Here is a 19,164-nt window from a genome sequence, read left to right as displayed (position 1 = left end):
CGGACGGCTTCCATTGCAGTCTGTGGAAGCCATCCATTCACGATATTTTCCGCTGTAGCACAGCGGAAAATAGTGTGAAACCGCCTCTACGCCTACCGCCAGCCGCGTCACATGCCGCTGCGGTGCGTCTCACACTCTATTACCCATGCGCACTGAGGCGTCATGCGGGACTCCGGAACCAGAGGTAAGTATTGGGGTCTCTTGGGGCTGCCGTGATGGGCTCCGCCCCGGAATTCCATGGCGGAGCTCGTCGCAGCCGGCTTTACAGCGTGGGTAATCAGGAGCCTGAAAACATAAATAAGGTAAAACAAATTCAAATCACGTTTTATTATTTATTAAAAATTTGGATTTTACACCAAGTGTCATTCCCTGATAAACCAAAGGCCGCTGTGTTTGGGGATCTTTTCTGTTTACTCAATCGGTGTAAAATATTGCGCAGTTTTTCAGGATACTCCAAAAAGCTTATAAAAAAAAAAAAGGTGAGTCACCGGCAAAAAGCAGTCCATAAAACGAAGGGTTTCAAGATTGCTGAACGTCGAGGGTCTCTTCACTGTCCGCCAGCCTTCCCATTCTCAAGGACGTCAGATCTGCAGGAAATAACGAAAAATCAGCAGGTTAACAGTCACATCACACCAGTATTACTGATCCCTAGATCCGCTCTACCCACTTACATTGACCACTACTCCCCCAACCTGGACAGAAGAATCATATATTATATATACGTACGTACACACGAAAACCTGCAAATATGCGCAAAATAAGCACGTATGAGCAGATGCAGCAGCTTACCTCGACGAGTTATGTCAGCTTGTGTGCAAGCGAAGCGAAATTCTTCTCAAAACGCGTCCAAACGTCAGGATCATCTCCACACGTAAGTTTGCAAAAAAAAGCGCACAAATCTCGGGTGGCCGCGTCTCCACACGTAGCGCACAAATCTGCAAAAAAAGACAGGTTGCGTCAGGTGGCGTCGCACAAATCTCAGGTGACGTACTCACCAGACGTAGCGCACAGCGAATTAATCTCAGGTAGGTACTCGCCACACGTAGCGCACTAATCTCAGGTAGGTACTCACCACACACAGCGCATTAATCTCAGGTAGGTACTCACCACACGTAGCAGCACAGCGCATTAATCTCAGGTAGGTACTCACCACACAGCGCATTAATCTCAGGTAAGTACTCACCACACAGCGCATTAATCTCAGGTAGGTACTCACCACACAGCGCATTAATCTCAGGTAGGTACTCGCCACACGTAGCGCACAGCGCATTAATCTCAGGTAGGTACTCGCCACACGTAGCGCACAGCGCATTAATCTCAGGTAGGTACTCGCCACACGTAGCGCACAGCGCATTAATCTCAGGTAGGTACTCACCACACAGCGCATTAATCTCAGGTAGGTACTCACCACACAGCGCATTAATCTCAGGTAGGTACTCACCACACAGCGCATTAATCTCAGGTAGGTACTCACCACACAGCGCATTAATCTCAGGTAGGTACTCACCACACAGCGCATTAATCTCAGGTAGGTACTCACCACACAGCGCATTAATCTCAGGTAGGTACTCACCACACAGCGCATTAATCTCAGGTAGGTACTCACCACACAGCGCATTAATCTCAGGTAGGTACTCACCACACAGCGCATTAATCTCAGGTAGGTACTCACCACACACAGCGCATTAATCTCAGGTAGGTACTCACCACACACAGCGCATTAATCTCAGGTAGGTACTCAGCACACGTAGCGCACAGCGCATTAATCTCAGGTAGGTACTCACCACACACAGCGCATTAATCTCAGGTAGGTACTCAGCACACGTAGCGCACAGCGCATTAATCTCAGGTAGGTACTCAGCACACAGCACATTAATCTCAGGTAGGTACTCACCACACACAGCGCATTAATCTCAGGTAGGTACTCACCACACAGCGCATTAATCTCAGGTAGGTACTCACCACACAGCGCATTAATCTCAGGTAGGTACTCAGCACACAGCGCATTAATCTCAGGTAGGTACTCAGCACACAGCGCATTAATCTCAGGTAGGTACTCACCACACAGCGCATTAATCTCAGGTAGGTACTCACCACACAGCGCATTAATCTCAGGTAGGTACTCAGCACACGTAGCGCACAGCGCATTAATCTCAGGTAGGTACTCACCACACACAGCGCATTAATCTCAGGTAGGTACTCAGCACACGTAGCGCACAGCGCATTAATCTCAGGTAGGTACTCAGCACACAGCGCATTAATCTCAGGTAGGTACTCAGCACACAGCGCATTAATCTCAGGTAGGTACTCAGCACACAGCGCATTAATCTCAGGTAGGTACTCACCACACAGCGCATTAATCTCAGGTAGGTACTCACCACACATAGCAGCACAGCGCATTAATCTCAGGTAGGTACTCACCACACATAGCAGCACAGCGCATTAATCTCAGGTAGGTACTCACCACACAGCAGCACACAGCGCATTAATCTCAGGTAGGTACTCACCACACAGCGCATTAATCTCAGGTAGGTACTCACCACACAGCGCATTAATCTCAGGTAGGTACTCACCACACAGCGCATTAATCTCAGGTAGGTACTCACCACACAGCGCATTAATCTCAGGTAGGTACTCACCACACGTAGCAGCACAGCGCATTAATCTCAGGTAGGTACTCACCACACAGCGCATTAATCTCAGGTAGGTACTCACCACACAGCGCATTAATCTCAGGTAGGTACTCACCACACAGCGCATTAATCTCAGGTAGGTACTCACCACACGTAGCAGCACAGCGCATTAATCTCAGGTAGGTACTCATCACACAGCGCATTAATCTCAGGTAGGTACTCACCACACAGCGCATTAATCTCAGGTAGGTACTCATCACACAGCGCATTAATCTCAGGTAGGTACTCACCACACAGCGCATTAATCTCAGGTAGGTACTCAGCACACAGCGCATTAATCTCAGGTAGGTACTCAGCACACAGCAGCACACAGCGCATTAATCTCAGGTAGGTACTCACCACACAGCGCATTAATCTCAGGTAGGTACTCACCACACAGCGCATTAATCTCAGGTAGGTACTCAGCACACAGCGCATTAATCTCAGGTAGGTACTCACCACACAGCGCATTAATCTCAGGTAGGTACTCATCACACAGCGCATTAATCTCAGGTAGGTACTCAGCACACAGCGCATTAATCTCAGGTAGGTACTCACCACACAGCGCATTAATCTCAGGTAGGTACTCACCACACAGCGCAGAAATCTTCCTCTCCCACGTTGTAAGTATAAAAGGCTCCAACCATCAGCTTCCTCTGTAGGCTCGGAATTCGCGGGCAAATTCAAGTACCGGTGACGTCACCGGTCACGTGGGCGCGGGCACAGCTCTCATCGTGCACGGCAGCTGAACTGTACTGCTCGTGCACAATGGGAGGTCACATGGTGCCGATTCCAGCCACCTCATTGGCTGGAATCGGCAGCAGGAATAACCGCAGTGTAAACTACTAATATGCTACCTGTACGCAACACATGGCTGTCCTCACTAGGAAGATCACTTTCAGGATCCTCTTCCTCCTCCTCCTCCTCAGGCCATACACGCTAAAAGGATGACAGGCAAGCAGCATGGGTACCCTCAGCAGTGGGCCAAGCTGTCTCTTCCCCCTCCTCCTCATCCTCCTCATGCTCCTCCTCCTCCTCCTCAACGCGCTGAGATATAGACAGGAGGGTGCTCTGACTATCCAGCGACATACTGTCTTCCCCCGCCTCTGTTTCCGAGCGCAAAGCGTCTGCCTTTATGCTTTGCAGGGAACTTCTCAAGAGGCATAGCAGAGGAATGGTGACGCTAATGATTGCAGCATCGCCGCTCACAATCTGGGTAGACTCCTCAAAGTTTTCAAGGACCTGGCAGATGTCTGCCAACCAGGCCCACTCTTCTGTAAAGACTTGAGGAGGCTGACTCCCACTGCGCCGCCCATGTTGGAGTTGGTATTCCACTATAGCTCTACGCTGCTCATAGAGCCTGGCCAACATGTGGAGCATAGAGTTCCACCGTGTGGGCACGTCGCACAGCAGTTGGTGCACTGGCAGATTAAACCGATGTTGCAGGGTGCGCAGGGTGGCAGCGTCCATGTGGGACTTGCGGAAATGTGCGCAGAGCCGGCGCACCTTTCCGAGCAGGTCTGACAAGCATGGGTAGCTTTTCAGAAAGCGCTGAACCACCAAATTAAAGACGTGGGCCAGGCATGGCACGTGCGTGAGGCTGCCGAGCTGCAGAGCCGCCACCAGGTTACGGCCGTTGTCACACACGACCATGCCCGGTTGGAGGCTCAGCGGCGCAAGCCAGCGGTCGGTCTGCTCTGTCAGACCCTGCAGCAGTTCGTGGGCCATGTGCCTCTTCTCTCCTAAGCTGAGTAGTTTCAGCACGGCCTGCTGACGCTTGCTCACCGCTGTGCTGCCACGCCGTGCGACACTGACTGCTGGCGACGTGCTGCTGCTGACACATCTTGATTGCGAGACAGAGGTTGCGTAGGAGGAGGAGGAGGGTGGTTTAGTGGAGGAAGCATACACCGCCGCAGATACCACCACCGAGCTGGCGCCCGCAATTCTGGGGGTGGGTAGGATGTGAGCGGTCCCAGGCTCTGACTCTGTCCCAGCCTCCACTAAATTCACCCAATGTGCCGTCAGGGAGATATAGTGGCCCTGCCCGCCTGTGCTTGTCCACGTGTCCGTTGTTAAGTGGACCTTGGCAGTAACCGCGTTGGTGAGGGCGCGTACAATGTTGCGGGAGACGTGGTCGTGCAGGGCTGGGACGGCACATCGGGAAAAGTAGTGGCGACTGGGAACTGAGTAGCGCGGGGCCGCCGCCGCCATCATACCTTTGAAAGCCTCCGTTTCCACAACCCTATACGGCAGCATCTCCAGGCTGACAAATTTGCCTATGTGCACGTTTCACGCTTGAGCGTGCGGGTGCGTGGCGGCGTACTTGCGCTTGCGCTCCAACACTTGCGCTAGCGACGGCTGGACGGTGCGCTGAGAGACATTGGTGGATGGGGCCGAGCACAGCGGAGGTGAGGGTGTGGGTACAGGCCAGGTAGTGCCTGTGTCCTGAGAGGGGGGTTGGATCTCAGTGGCAGGTTGGGGCACAGGGGAAGAGGCAGCGGTGCAAACCGGAGGCGGTGAACGGACTTCGTCCCACCTTGTGGGGTGCTTGGCCATCATATGTCTGCGCATGCTGGTGGTGGTGAGGCTGGTGGTGGTGGCTCCCCGGCTGATCTTGGCGTGACAAAGGTTGCACACCACTGTTTGTCGGTTGTCTGCACTCTCAGTGAAAAACTGCCAGACCTTTGAGCACCTCGGCCTCTGCAGGGAGGCATGGCGCGAGGGGGCGCTTTGGGAAACAGTTGGTGGATTATTCGGTCTGGCCCTGCCTCTATCCCTGGCCACCACACTGCCTCTTCCAACCTGCCCTGCTGCTGCACTTGCGTCCCCCTCTGAAGACCTGTCCTCAGTAGGCGTAGCAAACCAGGTGGGGTCAGTCACCTCATAGTCCTGCTGCTCTTCCTCCGAATCCGCTGTGCGCTCCTCCCTCGGACTTACTCCAATTACTACTACCTGAGTGATAGACAACTGTGTCTCATCGTCATCGTCCTCCCCACCCACTGAAAGATCTTGAGACAGTTGCCGGAAGTCCCCAGCCTCATCCCCCGGGATTTTTCCAAAGGTTGGGCATCGGTCACGACAAACTCCTCTGGTGGGAGAGGAACCATTGCTGGCCATTCTGGGCAGGGGCCCGGGAACAGTTCCTGGGAGTCTGCCTGCTCCTCAGAATGTGTCATTGTAATGGAGTGAGGAGGCTGGGAGGAAGGAGGAGCAGCAGCCAGAGGATTCAGAGTTGCAGCAGTGGACAGCGCAGAACTCTGGGTGGTCGATAGATTGCTGGATGCACTTTCTGCCATCCATGACAGGACCTGCTCACACTGCTCATTTTCTAATAAAGGTCTACCGCGTGGACCCATTAATTGTGAGATGAATGTGGGGACGCCAGAAACGTGCCTCTCTCCTAATCCCGCAGCAGTCGGCTGCGATATACCTGGATCGGGAGCTCGGCCTGTGCCCACACCCTGACTTGGGCCTCCGCGTCCTCAGCCGCGTCCACGTCCTCTAGGCCTACACCTACCCCTCAGCATGATGTATTACCAGTAGTGCAGAAACAGAACGCTGTAATAAAATGTGCCGCTTATTGGCCTGTGGTTGGAGGCTGACTTTGCTTACGGAACGCACAGCAGAGGCAGGAAAGAATTTTGCGCAAGCCTGCTGTAACACTTAGCTGGCTGCGTATGAATTAGGACAACTACCCCCAGCAGAGACCCAGTACACTTGTGGACAGGAATACAGCGGTGATGTAAGAGGCAACACAGAGGCAGGAAAGAATTTTGCGCAAGCCTGCTGTAACACTTAGCTGGCTGCGTATGAATTAGGACAACTGCCCCCAGCAGAGACCCAGTACACTTGTGAACAGGAATACAGCGGTAATGTAGGAGGCAACACAGAGGCAGGAAAGAATTTTGCGCAAGCCTGCTGTAACACTTAGCTGGCTGCGTATGAATTAGGACAACTACCCCCAGCAGAGACCCAGTACACTTGTGGACAGGAATACAGCGGTGATGTAAGAGGCAACACAGAGGCAGGAAAGAATTTTGCGCAAGCCTGCTGTAACACTTAGCTGGCTGCGTATGAATTAGGACAACTGCTCCCAGCAGAGACCCAGTACACTTGTGAACAGGAATACAGCGGTAATGTAGGAGGCAACACAGAGGCAGGAAAGAATTTTGGGCAAGCCTGCTGTAACACTTAGCTGGCTGCGTATGAATTAGGACAACTACCCCCAGCAGAGACCCAGTACACTTGTGGACAGGAATACAGCGGTGATGTAAGAGGCAACACAGAGGCAGGAAAGAATTTTGCGCAAGCCTGCTGTAACACTTAGCTGGCTGCGTATGAATTAGGACAACTACCCCCAGCAGAGAACAAGTACACTTGTGGACAGGAATACAGCGGTGATGTAAGAGGCAACACAGAGGCAGGAAAGAATTTTGCGCAAGCCTGCTGTAAGACTTAGCTGGCTGCATATGAATTAGGACAACTACCCCCAGCAGAGACCCAGTACACTTGTGGACAGGAATACAGCGGTGATGTAAGAGGCAACACAGAGGCAGGAAAGAATTTTGCGCAAGCCTGCTGTAACACTTAGCTGGCTGCGTATGAATTAGGACAACTACCCCCAGCAGAGACCCAGTACACTGAGGACAGTCACAGGCAGCCCAAATAGAATTTTTTTCCCAAATGTTTTTGGAAAGGCCCACTGCCTATATACACTAAATATGTCTTCTGTCCCTGCCTCACCACTACTGGCCCTGGACAATGTAAAATTACTGCAGGACGCAATGCTCTGCACGGCCTATATACAAAAAAAAAAAAATGTGCAACACTGCAAAAAGCAGCCTCCACACTACTGCACACGGTTAGATGTGGCCCTAAGAAGGAACGTTGGGGTTCTTGAAGCCTAAAATAACTCCTAACGCTCTCCCTATAGCAGCTCCGGCACCAGCAGCACTGTCCCTGAACTATGTCAGAATGCATCTGTGGCGAGCCGCGGGAGGGGCCGATTTATATACTCGGGTGACACCTGATCTCGCCAGCCACTCACTGCAGGGGGGTGGTATAGGGTTTGAACGTCGCAGGGGGAAGTTGTAATGCCTTCCCTGTCTTTCTATTGGCCAGAAAAGCGCGCTAACGTCTCAGAGATGAAAGTGAAAGTAACTCGAACATCGCGTGGTACTCGTCTCGAGTAACGAGCATCTCGAACACGCTAATACTCGAACGAGTATCAAGCTCGGACGAGTACGTTCGCTCATCTCTAATGAAAACCTCTTGCTAAACGTAGGCTAGATGAGCAACAGGTGATAACAGCTGAAGCTAGCCCAATATTTGCAAAACGAGAATTACAGACAAGCAGTGGGGGCACTAATATATATGGCACCACTACTTACTTGCCAGTGTAAAAGCAACTCATGCCAAAAAGCCTGGAATGCAGTTAAGAGAGTTCTTCAATATCTTAAACATACTGAAGATATACAGTACATCTAAAGATATCTGTATTAGGATATCTGACACCCACAGGTAATATGGATGCAGAATGGGCTGGATATTCAAGTGACAACAAGTGGGTATTTGTGCAAGTTATGAGAAAGTTCAATTTCTGGGTCCAGCAGAAAGCAAGTTTCGGTTGCATTATCATCGATCAATTCAGAGCCGCCATAAGTGATCCGTAAAAAAGGGGCACTCAGTCAAGAATGCTTCAGATTATGTGTGGGATGTCCAGACCTGCAGAGCAAAGACTACCATCAGAAAATCGGTGCGAAGGGACTGATACCTTCTGCAATAAAGAGAGACATTGGAGACCTGCAAGTAACGTGCTTAGGGGATTACTTGGCAAGCAGCCACAAATTGCAGGAAGGATGACAGTTGCTCATGTTGAGTCCTGGAACCAGTTACTGAGAGAAACTGTACAGCAATGTTACTCTCCCAAGCTAAAGACAATAAGTGAGACACCCTCACCATTAGTAGTAAGAGCACAAACTTGCACAGACTACCATGTAAAGCGTATTTTTTTCACATTTTCAACTGCAATATCTCAAATATGTGCAAACATACTGTACAAAATTTTGAAAACACATATATTTCCATTTGTTTACTTTATTCTGAACGTACGTTTGAAAAACTTTAGTTCTTTTTTAACCATTTAGGAGACATACAAATTTAACACTAACTATCAACATTTTGAGGAGCACTTTGTTTTCCTGCACAAAGCAGTGGATTTCAGAACAGACATTTTGCTTGAAGGTGAATTAGGTCCCATTGTCCACTTGTAGAGCCCTTGAGTGGCCAAAACGATGGAGACCCCATTTTGAAAACTAGACCAATTAATAAATTCATCTAGGGGTGAACTGTGTATTTTGACCCCAAAGTTTTTGAATGAATCTGAGCAAAGCAAAAGGAAAAATTACAATTTTTAATTTTTTGGCAATTACGTCATGTTAAACAACTTTTTTGTACAGCACACATATGAATGAACACCTTCACCCCAAAATGGATACCCTGTTTGTCCTGTGTTCAGAAGCATACCCATTGTGGCCCTAATCGTATGTCCGTATGCACAACAGGGCCCCCAATAAAAGGAGCAGCTGGTGGCTTTCAGAATAGAAATTTAGAATTCACAGGGTGCAGACTAGACTCTTTAAAATGATTTTTTCTTATTGAAAAGTATCTAAAAACATACACACAAGGGCTAGAACAAATGGGATAGGGGTAAATACGCCCCAAAACTCTGTGAGAAACACACAAAAACAGACTCAGACACAAACAAAAACTAGTAGAGACACCGCTCTCCAGTAGAATCCAATCAAGGGCTAAAGATGGTGATATGAGAAGAGGACCCAATGCACATCCGTATGCCTAGTGTAAGGGTCGCATGTCATAGATAAGAAGCAGATGGTTTCAATAGAAGTGCATTAGGGTTAATTATTGTCGACAAATGAGCATCGCTCCAAGCTCTACGTGTTTAACCGCCTGTGTGGCAGATCTTCAAGAGATTTGGATGCATGGGTTAAGGCTGGCTGAGATAATCAAAAGATTGTGGTCTGAGTCACCAAACCATAAAATGTTATGGGTGCGAAAACATTTATGCAGTTACCCTTAGAGAAAATAGGTCAGGGACTGACACTCAAAAGTGATCAGCTGTCATTATCCCCTAATGGGGAACTGCTTTGGTCACTGGGGTGTTAGAGATTTAAAGATTATATAGTCAGTCTGGTATCGGATCCATGACAGGAGGTGAAACTAATTTCCATCCATTGGATAAAAGCAATGATGTGACCAGGAACCGCATACAGCAGCGTCCGGAGACATCTCCCTGCTCTTGGCTACTCATGCTAGCCGGGAGCATAGTGATTTTAAATTTCCTGGGCCTCCCAGCCTTTTGCGCATGCGCATGGCGTTTTATGTCTGGCACGCATGCACAGAAGGCGGTATCAGGTTCTGGAAGGACCACAATGGTGCTGGACATTGTAGAGGATGGGGGGAAAGAGCTGAAATTTTAACTTTTTTAAACTTTTTGTTTACTTTTATGCGATCGCCATTATCCTTTGGAAAATGGCAATTGCATGACGGGAGGGTCACTCCCGCCATGACAGCTCCAGGTTGTTAGCTACCTCTGGCAGCTGACAGCAGGGAGTTGTCACATCCACAGCCAATTAAGCTTTAATCCCAAGAGCAAGCGTGTTTTTACGGCCCTGGGGATTAAAGCACACTTAGGCAGAACGTAAAAACACTATGGGGTGGTCACTATGGCGTTAAATAGCACAGGTAGTTAATTGTCTACACTAAGAATTGCCATCAGACTATAGCTAGTGTGGGAACCATTGCTTAATCATACAGTATAACTTGGATAGCTTCTTATATTCTAACTGTTCTTAACCCATATTCATGTGTTCAGAAAATCAGAAAGATGGAAAAATATCTCTACAGCGCCATCTATTTGATGACAGCATTCCTTCAACTCAAATTGACCTTACAAAAAAAAGCGTGCAATGATTGGGATTTTTAAACCAAACCAGAAACCATGCATATACACTGTTTTGGGGTAATTGCCCCTCATCAGTATGCAGTAGGTCTCTGGCTTAGTCTGTTAGGGGCCTATGATGTGGGTCAGAAGCCGTGTCATGTCTCCTTAAGGAGAGCACCCAAGAAGTGTGTGGGGACAGCTAGGGGGTGAGTGGATATGGGGGTGGTACGGTATCTCCCCAAGGAGAGTACCCAGAAGGGGTGTGGGGACAGCTGTGTTCTGAAATAAACATTGTTTATCTTCTTTGGTACTCTTGAAAACTTATTGCACTCACCACTCACGACATACGGTTGCCATATGTACTGCAGAGATAAGTTGTACCATCTTACAGTTTGTACCCTTTTTATACAGTGCTGCCATATGTGTTCCATAAATATGCTGTAGCACTTTGTGCCCCCTTTACACATGTGTGCCCCAGAGATAAACTGTGCCATGCTATTTCCCTATGTTTAAAAGATATCCCAGTGTTAGTAGATGTGCAAGCTGGTACTATTTTAGTATTAGTATTAGTTTTTTGCAGCATTTTCTTAGGCTTGTAGAAAGTGCCATGAATTTCATGTGTTTTTTGCAAGTGTTTTCTTAACATACATGCGTTTGTGCAAGGCTATTGGTTTTACCACAGAGCATTCAGTGGGGAAACTGCTTGAAAAATAACTGCATACCTAGAGCACATTGTGATGCACCCAAAATAAGTAACAATGCCACAGGAAAACTGAACTCTTTGTAGTGCATTTCACAATTCCCTGTTAACCTACAGCTAACATCTGGATACAGATTTTTCTACAGCAAAAAAATTCTAAATAAAATAGCAACAAAAAAGCTGCCTTAACCAATAAGTGCCTTACTTTACTAGATTACAGTTCTGCAGGGGCGTGTACTTATCTGTGTATTTGTTTTGATGTAAACTAATCATTCTTTTTTTTGAAAAGAACAGATTTATCAGTAACCAGGCCTTGTGTGCATTTGTTTAATTGGAAAAGCAACTGTGAAACCGACACTTCAGATTTCATCTCCTTTGTAGAAACACCTTTAGCCACATACGGTAGTTCTTGAAGAAGTCATTAACACAGCGGTTCACTTATGTTTTCTCATCACAATGTGGATGTTTGCTCAATGCATTCAGTAAAATACATAAATGGTAGAACTGTTTGTGTGTTATTAGCTTAGTTAGATTGCATTTCTCTATAAATGTGACTTTAAATAATAATCAGACCACATTTCATTAATATCTTGAAGTGTTCACTTACTTTTTCTTGCAATTCTGTGTATATTGGGTATGTATTATTCAGTGCAACATTGAATTTACATTAATGTAGATTTTAAAAAATGATAATCCCAATCAGAGCATATTGAATAAATTGTGAAGCTTTAAATATTATTTAAATATTTGAATGGTGTTCTATTTGCTTCTTTACACCCCCAACTTTCACAGAGAGCGCAAGATTTAACATTGTGAAATTGTTACATTTGCTGAGGAAGGAGGAATATCAATCCTAGTATTGATTTTTGACTCAAGCGAAGACTAAATAAGATCTAAGATTTCCAGGATAATATGTGTTACACAATATCCGTGAATAACCTCATCATCGGGTTACTCTGTTACTATCTGCTATGCCAAACAAACTGAGTTTACAGTATATCTATAAATTATTACTATGTGTCTGCCTTTTTGCCTACTGTCTTAGAAAACACTGTGTACCAGACAAGTCTTAGTAATTCTTGACCTGCCAACCCAATAGGGTATATGATTAAATCACCTAGCTACCCTGAATAGCACAAACAGTGTTTACATATTTCCAAAACTCAGGCACAAGATGGAAGACTAAGACAAATATTAGTTTATAGAAGTAACTCACCTGAAGGGTTTATATCCCTTTAACAGAAACTTAAAAACTCTAGTATTAGTTAGAGTGACTCTCTGGTCTCAGGACTGAAGAGGGAAGTAATATTAACTTCTGCTCTCTTTTATTGCAGATCCATATGTCCTTAGGGCCACTCTTTGGTCTTCCAAGATGGTCGGTGCACTTTCTTGACTACTTGATGCACACTGTGCATTTGTATTGTCCTAAGCTACTGATATGCCAAATTGGGTAATGAGAGCCTGAACAGGGGCCAATAGTGGATCCATAGCAGAACTTGAAGAAAGGACAGTAGCAGGTAATATTACCCCACCACTACCACCTCCATTCCCAGTATGAATTCTGTTCCTGGGACTACAGGGTCCCTACAATAAGCATGTTCCTAATATCTAACTACAATACTTGTAGGCACTATTAAATGTATACTGTAGGAGAACTGTTTATAATTAGAAAAAAAGAGAATTTGAGCAGCCTAGGTTAATTTTCCTTACACATATGCCAAACATGTTCTTAGGGTATAATGGCCCCAATGCATGCTAAAATAGTGTACTTTTGGAATATGTTCTCCTGTTCACATATTTTTTCTTTTACTTCATCTATCCTTATGTACTTGGTATACCTGAAGCACTATTTTATACATTCTTATCCATGTGCCAGGACAGGACTGAAAAAATTCTAGGCAGGTATAAGAGCCACCTCCAAATATTAAAAGCCACTCTGGTGAATTTTTTTCTTTATTCATTACGTAACTAGCCCTAGTATATAAAAGTCAACTAGTGTTGTGTAGTTTGGTTATTCCTTTCTATCTGAAACTTCTTGAAGTTCTTCCCCTCAGGGAGGTCATAGGATATCATTCTGACACCTCCGTTCCTTTCATAAAGTCAGTTTTTAAGTCAGCATAATTCCTGTGTAATGAACCCTACAACATTTGTTTTTGTTCCATCTCCCTTATTTGCAGGAATGCTGCCTTCCAATAGGTGGCACTGTAGAGGTTTTATTCCATCTCCCTTATTTGCATGAACCCTTTTTAGAAGGAGAAACAGAAACCCCTATCACAGTTACTGATGGCGAATAGAAGTTCCGGTTACACAGTCATAATGAAGGAGATGATAGTTCATGTTCCTAACTATATACCTATAGTCTGTAGGTAATTTAGGTGAATATCGAAGGTAATGGTAATTACAGTACCTTTCCAGCAGGTAGAAATGGTAGAAGCTATAACTGCTTATGCGATGTTGTGTTGATGCATCATGGGATTGCCAGCACAAAATAGTGAAAGAGAATGCCGGGGTAAACCGCAGCATCAGGATGGTGTCTGATAAGCATCAAACAGGAGGCTGCACTACATGAAAGTGACTGAAATATACAGAGAAAACATCCAGAGTGTGATAGACGATCAGGTGAGTGATGAAACAAATGTGTTTTCATTAAAGTGGGCCTTTAAACCCTTCCCGCTCCAGGACGTACATTTACGTCCTGGAGTGTTGGGGTATGTATGAAGAAAGATAGCAAGGTGACCTCTCTTCATACAGCGCTGGCGTCAGCTGTTTATTACAGCTGACACCGGCGGGCAATAGCCGCGATTGGCCGTTTGAACAGCGGCGGTTTGTTCAGGGGGCCCGCACAGCCAACCCCATGGTGAAATCGAGGGAGCCGTGCAGGTGTTATGGCAGCCGGAGGCCTTCTGAAAGGCCCCAGCGCTGCCTTGAGAGACTGCCTATCAAGCCATCCCCATGGGGTGGCTTGATAGGCTGCCTGTCAAATTGCAGTATGGCGTAATACTGCAATGCTATAGCATTACGTCATACTGCAGGAGTGATCAAAGCATCACATATTGTAGTCCCCCAGGGAGACTTGAATGTAAAGCAAAAAAAAAGATCAATAAAAATCTAAATAATAAAATAAAAATACATATCTGGTATCGCCGCGTCCGTAAAAGTCTGCTCAATCAAAGCAGTGCATTATTTACCCTGCACAGTGAACTTTGTCTGAAAAAAAAAAGAACGCCAGAAATGCACTTTTTTAGTTACCCTATCTCCCAGAAAAAACGCAATATAAAGCGATCAAAAAGTCGTATGTACTCCGAATAGATACTAATGGAAGCTACAGGACATCCCACAAAAAATGAGCACTTGCTCAACTACGTCGACGGAAAAATAAAAAAGTTATTGCGCGCACAAGATGACGGCAGAAAATTATTGAAAAAAATTAAATGTCTGAAAAAAAAGAGTAGTATAGTAAAAAAAAAACTATACAAGTTTGGTATCGTGGTAATCGTACCGACCCATAGAAGAAAGTCATCATGTCGTTTTTGTTGCAGTTTGTGCATCGTAGAAACAAGACGCACTGAAAGATGGCGGAATGCCTTTTTTTTTTCATTTTACTCCACTTCGAATTTTTTAAAAGTTTTTCAGTACATTATATGGTACATTAAATAGCACCATTGAAAACTACAACTCGTCCCGCAAACAAACAAGCCCTCATACAGCTACGTCGATGGATAAATAAAGGAGTTACGATTTTTTTAAAGGGGGGGAGGAAAAAACGATAACGGAAAAAAAAGGATGCCTTGTCATGAAGGGGTTACTAGCCAACAATGACATAATGTATGGGTATGTCCACACATCATTAAGGAGTGAAAATGACTTCCAAAATAATCATAGCTGCCCCTTTTAACTTCCTCATTAAATTACAATAACTTATGCGCTAGACTAGATATAGCATGCCATCTCCACTTTCCCCCCTAAGCACAGAAATATTGTATATCAAGCTTTTCTTTCAATTTTAGTACATAAATGAGCCACCCCACTCATAGTAATCACAGCAGATCGCTCTCCCACCAATAATCAAAAAAGGGTTCCAACTCCACTTCAACAAGTCCCATCCAACCCAGTAGCCACAACAGGATTCCCTTTCCCTCATGTACTAAATTTTTGCATCATTCTGTGGTGCCATCTGCTGGCAGGAAGCGACGTGCAAGCAGCCTATTGCTGCCTGTGGTATGTTGCTTGGTACATCAGTTTCCTCTAACTGCTTGCATAAAAGTGTGCAAAACATAGCTGCAAGGAATGATTTTTTTTTTGCTGTTGCCATGGTCAGCCGGCAACTAAGCAGCGTTCAGTCTGAATTTCAAATTCGAAGAGTGACTGACATTTACATTTTTCCATAATTAGCACAATAAACCATTTAATAAGAAAATTTGTAATATATCTTATTATGGAAAATGCCTCTTTTTCCCCTTCAGACTCCCTGTCAGCTCAGACTCCTCTTCTCCTCTTCTCCACCAGCACTGGTCACTCACTCTCAATTCACGAGGGGAAGAAACTGCGGCGAGGAAAACTGCTAAAAACTGTGAGACACAGGTCATACAATGGTCCAAAATACTGCCATTAAGACTCATGATACAGGCAAAGATGGTTACTCTATAAGTGTGACTACCCACTAGCGTTTGCGAATTTGCTGCGCTTTTTTTTCCCCAGGTGTCTATGGGACTTTCTAATATTAAAAACGCATTGCGGCAAAATCTCAATTTACCGTGAAATTTCGATTTTGCATGATGCAATTTTAACATTAACAAGTCCCATAGACCCCTGGAGAGAAAAAAAAAACGCAGCGAATTTTGCAGGGAAAAAGAACTGTAGTGGGTAGTCACCCTTAGGCTGAATACAGACGCCCGGGTCGGATTCCGACTGTGAGATTCTCGCAGCGGGATGCAACCCTGTGCCCCTGCAGTGACCTTCGGCTTACCTGTCCAGTGTCTTCACTCTGTGCTGGGGATGTGCCCGCTGGCGCACAGCTTTACATGCGCAGTGCAGAATCGGCACGTCATAGATTTCCACCCTGTGAATTTCGCAGTTGATTTCCGCTCATGGGCATAAAAATGCACTTTTCAATGCATGTATTTGCTGCGGGATCCGGAGCTCTGGATCCTGCAGTGCAAATACGCCCGTGTGCATTAGGTCTAAGCAGTACTTCTCTTGTGCATCTACTGGGGATACTACTCACACCAAGAACTTCCACCAACAACATTAGTCTTATACATGTGTAAGTCTTCCAGATGTATACTGCAGCATTTCCACAAACTTTTATGAGTGTTCTATAGGCGTACATTAGGCCAATGACAAAACCAGCATGTCATACGTGAAGTTAAATTAAACTAAGTGTCAACTGCTGCCTATTAATGTGTCCTTAGAAATAGAAAACGGGAATAAAGGAGAATAATGGGCCGTAGGCACAACCCTTCGTGCAGAAATAGTCTTTAAGACTAGAGAATTAACCCAATTTCTCTTTATTAGAGGATATTCAGCACATTTATTAGGCAGCAGTTGACAACTAGTTTAATTTAACTTCATCTATGATATGCTGGTTTTATTGTTAGCCTAATGTACGCCTATAGGACTGTCTTAAAGAATATTTCTGTACAAAGGGTTGTGCCTACAGCCTATTATACTAATTTGTTCCCATTTGAATTCTATTACACCTCGTTGCACATGTTGGTGTTATTTGGGCTCACAGCACCTTCTCGGGCACCCTATACAATCCCTTCATTTTATATTCATTGGAACAAATATCCAGTTGGAGTTGCTCCACCTCTTCACTCCTTTTTTCCCCATAGAAAAAGAAGCCATTATATAGCAAAGATTTTCTTATTCATGGTTTAAAGGAGGCTTGATTTAATTATTTGCTTCTGCTTGGTGCTTCCCTCTACAAGCACCGTCCATTGCAAATACAAAGAGAACCAAGAAGCTGCTTTCTGGTTAGAAAAGAAGGCTATTGCAGATGCAGCAGCCCTAAGGTATTTTGATCCACATCAACAACTGGTGGTACAATGTGATGCATCAGAAAAAGGAGTGGAAACCACATAAAAGGGGTTGTCCGCTTTCTACTGCTTTTTACAGCTTTTATTTGTTGTTACAGAATTGGAAATCATATACTTTTCTAATATACATATATTTACAATTCTGCTCACGTCTCTTTCTTATACCGGTGTAGTTGCCACTATCTACACAGTAGTATGGTATAGTCCATGGACTAAACTGTGCCATCCGTACTAATGGACATCAATTATGTGACCCCTGGCGCTCACCTCACACTGAATGGGTATCTAATATGTAAATAGTAGATTACTGAGGAGTAGTACCTGCACTATCATATATGTCAGTGTCTGTGGATCAGAAACACTATCTTTTCTCCTTAGGGACAGCACCTAGACGGTGAGTGAGTGAGGAGACTTATAAGGCCATTCATGCTCCTCTGGGTAATATGCAAATAAGGGAGATGGAACAATAGCTCCACAATATTCTATCTCCCTTATTTGTATATTACCCAGAGGAGTATGAATGGCCTTTTGAGTCTCCTCACTCACCATCTAGTTGCTCTGCCTAAGGAGAAAAGATAGCGTTTTTGACCCCCATCCCAGGCCTCTTACTAGCAAAGTCAGACTCCTACTGTACACTGGTGAAGGGCAAAAACCCTGAAACAGCTGTCTGTACATGGAGTCTGGCTTTGCTTTTATTTCCCAGTCAATGTTACAAAGCTTGTGTAAAGAGTCTGACTTTGGCTTGAATGAATGCTGCCTTCCAATAGGTGGCACTGTGGAGGTATAAGTCCATCTCCCTTATTTTGCAGTGTCTGTAGATAAGCAGCTCTTAAGCTGTGTTCACACATGGCGGATTTGCTGTGGAATTTCACTGCGGCAAATCCACTTGTGGACGCTAACCCTGCGTTAAGCCAGCCATGTGGACGAGATTTGTTAAAAATCTCGTCCACACGAGGCGGACAATCTGTCGCAGTGGCAGATTGTCCGCATATTCCTGGGACGCAGCATATCAATTCTTTTTTTTTCGTTGCACCCTCACTCCTCTCTATAGGAGAACCGGCCGCAACAGAAAAGCATGCAGCTAAGTGCCGCGGTTTTTGAAGCTGTGCTTATCCCGCGGAAATATTGTGGTTTTCCGCTGCGGCAAAACAGCGAGATTTCCACGGTGAAACAGTCCTGTGGGAACCTAGCATTAGTCTTCTCCTTGTCTCCTCTGTGTGCTGTTTTTTTCAGCTGACTTTGTTAAACAACAACATGACAAACATCTCCCGGAGACAGTTGTGTGTTTTAACAGTGGTTGTTAATTAACTGCTCCAAAAAGCAACACAACTGTCCCCAGGTAATGTTCTCATCTTGTTGTTTAATAAAGTCAACCGGAAAAAAAAAACACCATACAGAGTTTATATAGAGGAGGATTTTTGGATCTTTCACACTGGCAGAACATTTTCGTATTCCGCAGCTAAAAACATACCTAAACATGCCGCAGCACATTTTCACTGCCCTTACACACATGTAAACATACTAATTTTGTGTGGAATTTTCTGTATTTTTAGCTGTGGAATGTGGAAGTATTCTGCCCGTATGAAAGGGCCCATAAGAGGAGACAGAGAGAAGACTACAAGAGCTGCTTCTGCACAGACACTGACAAACTGCATGGATAAGACCAATATTCCCCTTTTATAGACAGACACTTGTCTTTTAACACCATAATCCATCCAGTAAATAACTATGGGACACTTGATGTTGGGTTTAAAGGGAGTAACCACAACTTTTATAAACTTAAATATTTTA

The 19,164-nt window shown here is 45.4% G+C and overlaps 1 long non-coding RNA gene across 2 annotated transcripts; it reads right to left on the bottom strand.

Annotated features, from left to right (window-relative positions):
• Nucleotides 1-318: 318 nt before the first annotated feature.
• LOC136624726 (uncharacterized) lies at nt 319-3,491 on the bottom strand. 2 transcript variants are annotated; one of them, XR_010792408.1, is made up of 3 exons: nt 3,231-3,491; nt 790-935; nt 319-587 (listed from the first exon to the last, which is right to left on the bottom strand). It is a non-coding gene; the product is annotated as an uncharacterized lncRNA (long non-coding RNA). The 2 variants fall into 2 exon arrangements; XR_010792407.1 differs by having other exon boundaries at nt 3,264-3,489.
• Nucleotides 3,492-19,164: the final 15,673 nt, after the last annotated feature.

Source organism: Eleutherodactylus coqui, chromosome 4 (assembly GCF_035609145.1).
Source record: "Eleutherodactylus coqui strain aEleCoq1 chromosome 4, aEleCoq1.hap1, whole genome shotgun sequence".
NCBI lineage: Eukaryota > Metazoa > Chordata > Amphibia > Anura > Eleutherodactylidae > Eleutherodactylus > Eleutherodactylus coqui.
Note: the sequence above shows the minus strand (reverse complement) of the source record. Positions and strands in the feature narration are given on the sequence as shown.